We start from the raw sequence: 12,803 nt of genomic DNA on the forward strand, positions 1-12,803 counted from the left end.
GTAGGGGTAAATGGCTCAGCAGATATATGGCCGCCGAAACCACTTCCACACAAACACAAGATGACAGCGCTGTTACCCCAGGTGTCCCGGCTTGATGTAGAGACGCAGAACTTTTACCGCGTCTCTACATCAAGCCGGGACACCTGGGGTAACAGCGCTGTCATCTTGTGTTTATGTGGAAGTGGTTTCGGCAGCCATATATCTGCTGAGCCATTTACCCCTACACGGGAGTAGCCCTTCCAAACATCGGTCATATTACCTTTGTTGTTGGACCCTAACATATTGGTGGTTAAAGGGCTGTTGTGACGCTTTTATGTATATTTTAAATAAATTTTATATCTGATATTTGCCAAGTATACTTTTTTCCCTCCAGTATAAAGAGGGAGTGCGCATATCCTAGAGCTTAGTCGAAAGCTCCAACGAATGTGAGTAACCATTTGTTACAAAAGAATTACCTATCCACGAGTTGATACAGTGTCACACTATGTTGCTATTTTCTGTTTCTTTCTCCATGAGATTCAACTAAGGAATTGGTTGCAGATTTGCTAACAAGCAGAATATTCTATCAAGAAAACTCGGATATAAATAACATGGATATTTGCTTTACAATGGGGTGAGTGTCAACCAAGTTACCATCTGGAAAAGCCTCAATGCTAGGGCCCTGACTGGCTTGTTCATTTCCAGACTTGTTTCTGCGGTCATTTGCTTTACTTCGACTCGCCATTGGGTTATTAGTTAGATATTTCTCCATATACCCATAAAGTGAGAGAGTTCAAACCTTTACAACAAAAGTACATATGTTGAAGATAGACAAGTGGAAAATCTGCCTATCCAGTATAATTATACCCAGCTGAATCACGCTAGTTTAAATCTTATAGCCTAGTTCAGCATGAACCTACCAAAGCAGCCAGATATAAATGGGGTTAAGTACATACATACAAGACAGTAAATTTGACACTGTAAATCTCCTCATATGGTCTAGGGGAGAATCTGATACACAATGTCTTCCAATGCCTCTTTCTCCAGGGGTATAAGTTGCCTTGTCCCTTATATATTAAGCAGGGCTATGGGTCTTGTAGCATTCAGTACCCCTGTCTTGACCAACTCCTGTGTGGATGGAAGACAACTAAGTCACTGTAGCAAGTGATTCACACTGCGGTGGAAGTTTAGTGCAGCATCCAAGTGCCAATTGGTGTAAGAGTAAGGTGTTGGTAGCTGGAGACAGAAATATATCAAATGAATCAGCAGCCCTCCTCTGGAAAAGGGCAGAACAGGCAATCAGGGTTCAATAATTCCTCAACTGTAGTGTTAAGACACCCCGTAACCTCCAGTTATGCTCCCCACCTGCCACGTTCCCACTGTGAACTCTGCCATGCAGATGCGGTTACTCACGAGACTCTGCCACAGTGATAGCTCAGTTCAGTATTGCGTCCCTTCAGCGCTTCTTTCAGTACTGTACTTCGGTGCTGGAGCGAGGTACGGCTCCCACGAAAAGTATGGAGAAGGTTTTTTACAAGATTCCCACACTCCAGGCAGCAGGCTCTTCCAAGGAATTTTGTTGGGCAGGGTAGTCAGGAATGGAAAGGCAAATCTTTGAATAAAATAGGTTTTGGGTGCACTTTGGACGGAGCTCTTCTCTCCTGCTGCTTACCCTGTGGCCCGCCCACCAGAAGTCCAGAACACAACATTTTGATGATCACATTCAATTAGAGTTGAATTACAGAGTTCCATCTTGTGTTAACAGCAACTGGAATGTTTCTTTCTCCAAATTCAGACTGTTGAATGTTGCGCTTTTGTGATGCAATGAGCTAATATCGAATCATTTTGAGAGAGCCCACAACATCACATTTGTTTCTTTCAAGACATTTGTTCCAGAAAGATAAGAGATGCCTCCCATAACTCTCTCTGCTTAGATGCGATGATTTAAATAATTCTCCAGTAATCAGTAATGCAAGATCTTTCACCAGATTCTACACAGGCAAATTTTGCTATACTTCTCTAAGGACTGTTCTCTGCCTTTTTTTTATGTGAAGAAGAGACAAGCCCAGAGCAACAAATACAGCATAATGTGAGAATTTGGTTACACTTTTGTTTGTTGTACTTTTGTATTTTACGTTACTATAAACTTCAGACTGAGAGCAGCATCTTAGTTCATCCCAGTTTCACTTTCCATGGACTGCTCTGACTAGCGAACCTTGGGAGAGATTACATATGTGGCGTATTTTTCAGCGCAACTGCTGAAACCCACGTCGCCCGTAACCGTAAGTTCACCTTGCACATCAGTTAAATAACATAACACAAGCCGCCATATGCTATACTGGCGTAAGTAGGACAAACTGGCGAATTTCAGAAATGTGCGCAACTACACATTTCTGGCGTCGCCAGTAACGCCAGTATATTGCACGTGTAATTTGTAAAAAAAATAGTAGTTTTACTTAAATGTAGAATTCACACGTAAAAATCTTAACAGAAAGAAATTAATAAACCGACACGTCAAAACGCAATTCAAAATCCCTATTTAAACCCAGGCGTAACCGCCATATTTTGTGTGTGTTTGGATTATTATTTGAGCTACAACACAAGGCCCATGAGCGGAGAATTTAGAGACAGAGGAGCAAACACAAAAGTTAGGTCAGATTGGATTGAGGAGTATTTGAGCACTTACACATATTTTGACATACTGCACACATTGCATACATACATACATATACACCACACTTTTATTTTCAAACACCTCACACCTTTTCTATTTTTTTGGTGACTATAGTGTCACTTAAAGTACCCATTAGTATATCATTGACATGTACACATAACAATTGTAGGAAACACATCCCTGTATACCGATACTATTCAAATCACTCATAGACCACCTCACAATGTGCACATACATGTAATAGAGGTTGACATTTGAATCAGTATAGGCCCTACCATGTATCAATGTAATTAGGATACCCACAAGTATATATATCTGACTGTACTAATCCCTCTCATCCTTTAACTCCTCCACAGAACCACCTCTTGAACCTCCAGTGACAAGGCTACAAACAGCACCCCCTGTGCAGGCATCAGGGCCTTCCGCCATGCCACCACAACTGTTCCATCAACCACATGTGCTACAGGACCAGTGGGCTCCCAGGCAGGAGCATGGTTGGCTTCAATGCAGGACCCGGGAGTGATGTCACCAACACTACCCTATGACCCGTGGAAACATTCATGGCCCGAAGATTATCCTCCGTTTGGTTTTTATGGGGAGCCAGCACGCGAACAAAGGGTCCAAGTATATACCCCCTACAAACGCAATAACAGGCTCAAGGCAGTGACATCAATTATCCAGGGACACTGTCACAGGATGTGGCTATTGAAGAGGCTGGTTGGTCGCACACTTGTCCATAGTGGGACTTTTGAAGCATCTGGCTGACCTCCACCATCTGCATCATTTGGGCGAGCTCCGCCATCTGCAGCATTAGGATGAGCTCCACCATTGGCATCAGCAGCAATTCCATCTCCAGCAGCAGCAGCAATTCCACCTCCAACAGCAGCAGCAGCAATTCCACCTCCAGCAGCAGCAGCAGAAATGCCACCTCCAGCAGCAGCAGCAATTCCACCTCCAGCAGCAACATCAGAAGCAATTCCACCTCCAGCAGCATCAGCATAAATGTCACCTCCAGCAGCAGCACGTCCACCAGCATCACCTGGTCTCCTACCTCCTGGTCCTCTACCAACTGCCAGCCCTGTTGCTCAACAGTCTGTGTATGCATTGAAGTCTCCCCTGGATTCCAAATACATTAGGATCCAGAGGAGGCTCCTCAGAAGAACAGAGAGGTTCCACAGATGGAGCCTAGAGCTGCAGAGACATGGTATCAACGTTCAGTGCAACTGCAGCCAATCAGTCACAGATGTTGAGATGGCAGATTGATACGCAGCTGCAGGTGGACAATAGATTCAGAGAACTAAATCAGCTTTTGGGTGTGTTGGTGGAACAATTTACACACCAGCAAGACACATCCTTAAGCGTATCATCTGCCAACAGCACACCAGCCGAAACACCAGAATCTGCAGAAACAAGGAGGAGAAGGTAATCCACCACAGGCACCTCAGCTCCCTCATCCAAAAAGCCACGTAAAAAAATAAACAAATTTCTATATCACCATAACCATTGTCCTTTGTTATTTACCATGTGAATGTCATACACATTCATGTGATGGGTGTTAGAGTACACTATTATTGAAAAAAATGATGATATGACCTGTGGTGTAGTGCCACGGGTCATAGGGTAGTGTTGGTGGCATCAATCCCGGGTCCTGCATTGAAGCCAACCATGCTCCTGCCTGGGAGCCCACTGGTCCTGTAGCACATGTGGTTGACGGAACAGTTGTGGTGGCATGGCGGAAGGCCCTGATGCCTGCACAGGGGTGCTGTTTGTAGCCTTGTCAATGGAGGTTCAAGAGGTGGTTCTGTGGAGGAGTTAAAGGATGAGAGGGATTAGTACAGTCAGATATATGTACATGTGGGTATCCTAATTACATTGATACATGGTAGGGCCTATACTGATTCAAATGTCAACCTCTATTACATGTATGTGCACATTGTGAGGTGGTCTATGAGGGATTTGAATAGGATCGGTATACAGGGATGTGTTTCCTACAATTGTTATGTGTACATGTCAATGATGTACTAATGGTTACTTTAAGTGACACTATAGTCACCAAAAAAAATAGAAAAGGTGTGAGGTGTTTGAAAATAAAAGTGTGGTATATATGTATGTATGCAATGTGTGCAATATGTCCAAATATGTGTAAGTGCTCAAATACTCCTCAATCCAATCTGACCTAACTAACTTTTGTGTTTGCTCCTCTGTCTCTAAATATTATCATTTTTATGAAATATTATTGTGCTCTAACTAACATCACATAGATTTGTTTCAAGGGCACAGATTGTAATATTCAATTAGAGGATGTTAATCCATGTATCACACACAAAATTAGTTCAGACAGGCTTATATGTAATACATGTTTATAAATGTAGATACAAAATTATGAAACATGGGGATGTGGCATCTATTTTTCCGTTCATGAGCAAAGGAAATGTTCAATGTCACCTAAACATGAATAACACAATGAGACATATGCAGGAATTAGGGGGTTAAAGGGATAGTCTAGTCAAAATTAAAATTTCATGATTCAGATAGAGCATGCAATTTTAATCAACTTTCTCATTTACTTCTATTATCAATTTTTATTCGTTCTCTTGCTATCTTTATGTGAAAAAGCTGAAATGTAAACTTAATAGCTGGCCCATTTTTGGTTCAGAACCTGGGTAGCACTTGCTAATTGGTGTCTAAATGTAGCTATTCAATCAGCAAGTGCTACCCAGGTGCTAAACCAAAAATGGGCCGGCTACTAAGCTTTGCATTCTTGCTGTTTCAAATAAAGATACCAAGAGAACAAATAAAAATTGATAATAGGAGTAAATTAGAAAGTTGCTTAAAATGTAATGCTCTATCTGAATCATGTAAGTTTAATTTTGACTAGACTATCCCTTTAAGGGAAGGGGGTGGGATGTGCCAGGGCCGGATTGGGCCGCCGGGATACTGAGAAAAATCCCAGTGGGCCGTCAGCCGGTGGGCTGGCGGGGGGGCAGCTGCAATGTGTGGAGAGCAGCAGTGAGGGACGTGTGCGCTCACAAACTGTGCACGCAACGCTTCTAACTTATGTTAGGGCAAGTCAGTGAGCCGCCGGGCCGGCCCGGTTCCCTTAGCCCTGCCCCACCCACATTGCTGGTTGAGATAGCAACAGTTTGATGCGGAGATGCAATGGGATCTGATTGGTGGGGTTGAGGGATATGTTAATTTCCTGGGAGGAAGAGATTCTCAGTCTATGGCTGACTGTGGAATTCTTGACTTGGAGTGAGAACAGTAAGTGTGAGTCTTCTGCCTGGCTGGCAGTTGTACCGTACAGGATAGAGGTGCAAAAATGCATTTTACCGTGGTTCCAGTGGAGGACAAACAGAAAGTGAAATATGACAGTGTGGAAGGACTCAACTGGGTCTGGGTGGATACAGGACAAAGCTCACAGGATCCCTATGACTTTATCAGTTCAGATGGTTAGTTCTGTTACTAAGGTTATTATACACGAACACACAATAGGAGCAGCATACAGGGAGGGCACATATCGCTCCCCCATGTGCAGTCTTTTGTGAGTCTTCATAATTTTATCACTAACAATCTGCTGAGTCCGTGCCAGACTAATTGCTGTAATTATTTATACTGACAATTCATATGTAAAACCGACAGGCATTTTAAGCTTTACCTTAACGGTCACAATAACCAATCAGTAAGAAGAGAGGAAAGCAAAGCAGCCAATCAGGGCGTTTAGACCAGGACCTACACTGCACTTAGTAACGAAAATATATTAAATATTAAAAAAATGCATTTCTGCATTTACTTATTAACTGTTTGTTCACACTGTGTATTTACACTTATTTTCTAACCCCCTCTAGCAAGACCTCACACTTCTCCCTAAAATGTTTATATTCTGCAGGGCCGGATTGGGCCATGAGCCGGAGGGGCGGGGCTGAGCTGGAGGGGGCGGGGCGGGGCCGGACCATACAAATTTCCAGGGCCGGTCTGCTTTCCCAGTCCGGCCCTATCACTTACATGAAATGGGAATCCTCAGTAGGGAATACGGCAAAACATAAAATATACACATACAATGTTAGGTGAGGTACACTCATACATCATAGTACATGACAGTGACCTATATGGCTTAGTGGCCTTAGGAACATGTCACTTATCATGTGAAGTATTCTTGGATAACGTAATCTCGTAAATGGTTACCCCTCAGTGTCCCCCTGTCCACACCCTCAGGTAAAGGCACCACATCATGTTGCTGATGCTCAATGTCCCCCAATAGACGTGTGTCCTGTGAATCCTGGGTGCCCTTGCTCTCCCCCTCTGCTGATACCGACGTCTGTGTGCAGATTGAATTCCTGGTGAGAAATCTCTGTGACAGTCAGTCACAGCATATGTGTAAAGTGTTTACATAAGGATCAGACTGAGACTTTAAAAAATAACCTTAGATAGTGACATTCTGAGATTTTGTATAACCTTTTTTATTACTATTTTAAGCTACCTCCCCACCCCGCCTCCACTCCAAAAATACAAACAAACAAAAAAAACATGACACTTTCCAATGGCATTTTATCATATTTTATTGTTTGACCAAAAATAAATATCTTGGGGTGTAATTAAAACAAAAGTGAGTTAGGTTTTTTAAATATATTATTTTGTTTGTCATTCTCCAGGGACCACCCTAGGTCACAACTATGAACTTTATTATGCATAAAGACTTGGCAAGTCATAGGGCTCAAATTCAATTCAAGTCTCGAGTCATTGCTGTCAAAGTCTAAGTCAAGTCACAAGTCTTCCTTGATTATGTCGAGTCACAAGTCATCAAATTTGTGATGAGTCCAAGTCATGCGACTCAAGTTTACATCTCTGATGATTACAGACATTCACTAGGTGAGGGATAAGTGTAGTTTAAAATAGTTTATAGTATTTTCGTGAAAAAAACATCCAGACCGGATGCCTTTCCCGGTTTTAATTATTTAATTGCTAAAACAATGTCCTCAGCTGAAATGTATTTCTCTTTTTTACCTTCATTATGCAGGGTCCATTACTTCCTGTCACAGCTGTACAAGGGGGTTGGAGTCTCTACAGGAAGGCACATCTAGCTTGATAAATCTTCTAGAGTAACAGGAGCTGGCTTAGTGTTTAGTGAATACTAGACAGAATGCAACTTAGGTTACCAATGTCAGCTCTCTCATCTCCCTGAGGGCAGGAGCTACAGTGAGAATGTTTAAGTGCTCATTTTACAAGAAAACAGATAAATGTTTTCTGTTTTTACACAATCTGTTTATTTTTATGTTTACTTTAATTTAATTTAGCATTATTGTTTTTACCAAATGAGTACTGTTTCATATCATGTCATTTTTTCTGTAACTTCTTTTTCTATTTAAAAAGAAATTGTGCTCTTAAAGGGAAACGAAACCCAAATTTGTTTTCATGATTCAGATAGAGCATGTAATTTTAAGCAACTTTCTAATTTACTCCTATTATCAATTGTTCTTTATTCTCTTGGTACCTTTATTTGAAAAAAATAGTAATATAAGCTAAGGAGCTTGCACATTTTTGGTTCAGCACCTGGGTAGCACTTGCTGATTGGTGGCTAAATCTAGCGCAAGTTCTACCCAGGGTGCAGAACCAAAAATGGGCCGGCTCCTAAGCTTACATTCCTGCTTTTTTTTTCAAATAAAGATACCAAGAGAACGAAGAAAATTTGATAATAGAACTAAATTAGAAAGTTGCTTAAAATTGCATGTTCTATCTGAATCGTGAAAGAAAAATACATTGTGTTTCATATCCCTTTAACAACTAGTTCCCCACCTACATATGCAGGCCATGCACCCTATTTATTTATTTTTTACCTTCATTCTGGAGCATCTCTTTCCAGGATAAGATATTTAGTTGTATGTTGGTCCCACCTTTTCAGGTTGCACTTCTGGGAATAATGAAATTCTTTGGTTGGTGAGTACTGTTTATATTTCAAGGCTAGTGTTTGGTAGACTCCTATACTTCCATCTTCCGTTTGAATAATCCTTTTCTGCTGTAAGTTCCAGCGGCAGCGCAGCTTATACTTCACTGAGCATTCCAGCAATGTAAGCCCCAGGATATCAGAGTGTTAAATGGGATAAATGCAGGCTTTTTCATTGCTCTGTCCTGGCACTTTTACTATCAGCCACCAGTAACCACTAACCATTGCTGATCCAACATTGAACAGTAGGTCCTCAGCTCCTTCCATTCAGTGGTCGACTTTCTCATGCGACTCGATTTACTTAGTGGTGTCTCACATGAGGTGGTTTTCTTTGTCCTCATGCTTTACTACTACTTTAAATGCTTTTGCTTTGAAATCGCTGATCCACTCCACCAGGGACTAAGGTTGCCAACTTCAATACAGAAAAATAAGGGACGCCTGCCTCCGATGACGTGCCAGTGGTGGTAAATCACAACTTAAAACATGTTTTCATAAAAATATTAAGATTGATACATGGACATTATAAAAAGATATCTTGAAACCAGTGTGAACAAATGCACTCAGCCTCTCTCCATCACAACTCAAGTGGTCATATCATCATAGCTGAATACACAGCTATGGCGATAATAAACATAGGCCAACAAAGTTTGACAGTGAGAACACAAAAAAATAGGCTTTTGGAGGAAATTGTGAGATGTGAACCATATTTTATTAACTTATTAAATGAACAGATCCATAACTTATTAACTTTAAATTAAACAAATGCTTTGATACTCAAAAAAGTCTATTGGAAAAAATATATATAGTGCAGGAGACTTGCAAAGGATCTTCCATGAACATCATGAACGTTATAACATCAGTGGACCAAAAGTAGTAGTGTGCAGTATTGGAGCATGTCAAGCCTACTTCCTTTTATAAGTGTACTTCTTGTCACTCCGTGCAGCACTAAGAAGCTGTTTGTCTTTCAAACAGCTGCAGTAAAACTCTGAACAGGACTTCTCAAAGTTGAGAGCGATCAAGAGCTCACTCCTAATGAGCTCCACTAATGAGCTCCACAGAGCACCTGTTCCTGCTGTCACTCCATTTGTTGGTCATTCTGGAAAATATATTTTCCACATAACCAGTGGATGCTGGGATACTTAAGATGTGGCTGATGATGGACAGCATGTTAGGCAGGCTAGATACTTGAAAGAGAGCCATCCACCTGGCAGACACGTCTTTGGACTTCCATTCATCCTCTGAATCTTCTCTGAGCCCCTTCAGAATGCTATTTGCTGTGGTGCATTCATCATAAAGTTTATCCATGCTGACTTTTTGGATGAGGTTGAGCTTATTATTGATCCTCTCAGTGTCGCTGAAGGAAAGCATGCCATGGTGCAGAGAGAGAGGTTGCAAGGAGAACAGCCAGTTGTCTTCTGAAAAGTCAAACCATTCCGCAATGTATCAGATTGCTGTGTTGAGAAATGCTGTGAAATCTGCCCTTGCTCTGTCTGCATCATGTGGGAGAAGATGCTGCAGCTTCACTTTTGTTAAGTAGCCATAAAACTGGTCATCTCTTCTCTGTGTGATTTTTTGCTTGAAGGTAGACATGATGGAATATAACTCAACACAGGTGGTTGAATCATTTCCCAGCTTCTTTACAACATCCTCAACGAGGGAGAGGATGTAATTGGAGAACAGGAGGTAAACTTCCTCAGTTGAGGCTTCACTGAGCTTTAACAAAGCTCTGATCTGTCTGGGACACCAGGCTGATGAAATAAGACCTGAGATCAGTCCAGGATTGCATAAGCCGGGAGATCACTGGATTGAGGGATAGCCACTTGAAACATGTTGTTGAAACATGTTGCAGAATCTAGCGGAACTCCACATCACAGAACTGGCAAAACTATTTGAGTGACTCCCTTCGTTTGGCAGGTGTGAAGAAGTGGCCATAGACTTTCAGCACAAAATTTTCCACATCTACACTGAGCTGGTCGAGAGCATGCTTCACTGTGTTGTGCACAATATGGGCATGGCAGTTCCCTTGCAGCAGATCTTTTTACTTTTTCTTTAGGTTGGTGAAGAGTGAAGACAGAGTTGTGGATTACATAATTTACCTTAGTATTGTCTGCACTATACGCACTATACACTGTAATTTGATCTAACGATAAGACAAATTTATCAAGGGATTGTTCTATGTAATCCATAATCTCAGCATCTGACTCATCTGCATTCTCTCTAAAATCAAGCATTTTGTTGCAGATCCCAGTTTCTGGCCCGAAATACTGTACAGCAAGGGGAAACATCTTCCTGTTCCCTTTATTTGATGCATCTGTCTATATGGAGAATGGGAGGGGTTTACCTGATGTTAAGACATCAACAACATCAGCCACTGCCTTTGGAGCAAGGACATATTTGGCCATTGCTTCTTCCTTAGTTCTCCTGAGGGACATTGTTTTATGATTTTGGAGTCATGCAGAATCTTTTGGTTGAGCTTGTGTCTACAGTCAGCACTGTTATAGCTGAGGTTGTGTTTAATCGTCTGTTACACCTGCGTTAACTCCGCTGCTGTAACCTAGAGGGGAGTAGGATCAGAAATTGCTAATGAACTTGAGTAATTGTATAGGATGGTGTTGAAGAAAATAACACAACATGAAACAACTGGTCCAAATTAAAAAGGTTATTATTGTAAAATTAAGCAGGATTACAATATTGTGATAGCATGTTACTCTATACAGTAATACAAAGCTGACGCGCAGCATCAGATAAGAATAGCATCTCTTTTATAGCCCATCTGCTTTGCTTTTAGCCAATCCAGGATCTTCACACGTAGGCAACTTGTGGTCTTCTTATCTCTTCCATACAGCACTTGGGTGTTTTACTTAGCCTCTAGGAGTTATATTTTTGCATGCACAACACAAATAGCTGAACTGACAAGAAAGTGTATTGCTTTAAAACTACAAACATTAATTCATTATAAAGCATAGGGAAAAATAGCAGAATTAAGTGTTTTTCTCTAAAAGTGGTGTGAACACAGATTTTGGCTAAAATATTTGTCATTGTTTGCAGTAACACCATCCAAACAGTGAAACCACACACATGTTTATTGTATATAGTCTATTGTTAATTCTATAGTATTGAAGGATGCAATCATTTAAATTGGTTAAGCATAACAAAGTTGTTTATTTGCTTCACATAGGCAGTATATTTTTATTATTAAATATGTATTAAATATATCTCTCATCTCTTATTAAAACAATGCTTATGTGTCTGACTGTACACCTTAACCTTAATAAACAAATCATACCATAACATGATTCATTTACATTTTTAACATTATTTCTTAACAAATAGGCAGCCTATGAAATCTAACGTAATCAATCAGAAAGTTATTGAGGTGATTAAAAAACTGTCATTACACTATCTGCCTCAGGAGATGATTGAGGTATGAAGAACTGTGAGACGGTGCTCTGATTTCTGTGAGCTCTAGCATTGCGGGAATTTTGCTCTTCCGAGGCATGCTGTCGCACATCTGACAGACCACCACGCACAAAAGAGAACACTTGCCGCCAAATTGTGCAAATGGCTTGATACTCATTTCCGCTGAAACTTTCCAGCCAAGTATTTGATTCCTCACACTCTCGTCAGTACTTTTGCATCCGCTTTCGTTTCAGCTCTGAAACATTCTGGAGCTGCCTCTGCCATTCTTTCAAATCGACTTCCCGCCAAGAGACCTGCCCTCCTCTGACTCTGATTGGCTGTGAACCTGAAACAAACCAATCAAACCAACGATGACAGCAAGTATTACCCAATCAGGGGCAGAATAGGAGGAGTCTTCACAGAATGCGGGTGGGATGATTTGCATGGGATGCTGCATTGAAGACAACTCGAAAAATCCTGTCCCGTATTGATTCAAAACGGCACGCGCTATTTTATTCTCAGATACGGGACGATTCTGTATTTTAAGGGATGGGTGGCAACCCAGGGACCCCATCGAATCAGTGGTTCAATCTTTCGTGAAATTCTGTGCTGTTTGTGAGAGCTAGCTATGTCTTACCCCTCCTATTAGACACCATGTGACAAAGAGATTGCAATGTTTCTGCTCAAAACCGCAACAGTGCTCCGAGGGTCCTAAGCAGCACTTCTACTTTGTGTTTAAACCCTTCACAGGGTTTAAACACACAGTAGTGTAGGGTCGATAGTCTTAAAATTATATGTCCTTACAAATTAGGG

The sequence above is a fragment of the Bombina bombina genome, chromosome 3, assembly GCF_027579735.1.
Source record: "Bombina bombina isolate aBomBom1 chromosome 3, aBomBom1.pri, whole genome shotgun sequence".
Classification (NCBI taxonomy): domain Eukaryota; kingdom Metazoa; phylum Chordata; class Amphibia; order Anura; family Bombinatoridae; genus Bombina; species Bombina bombina.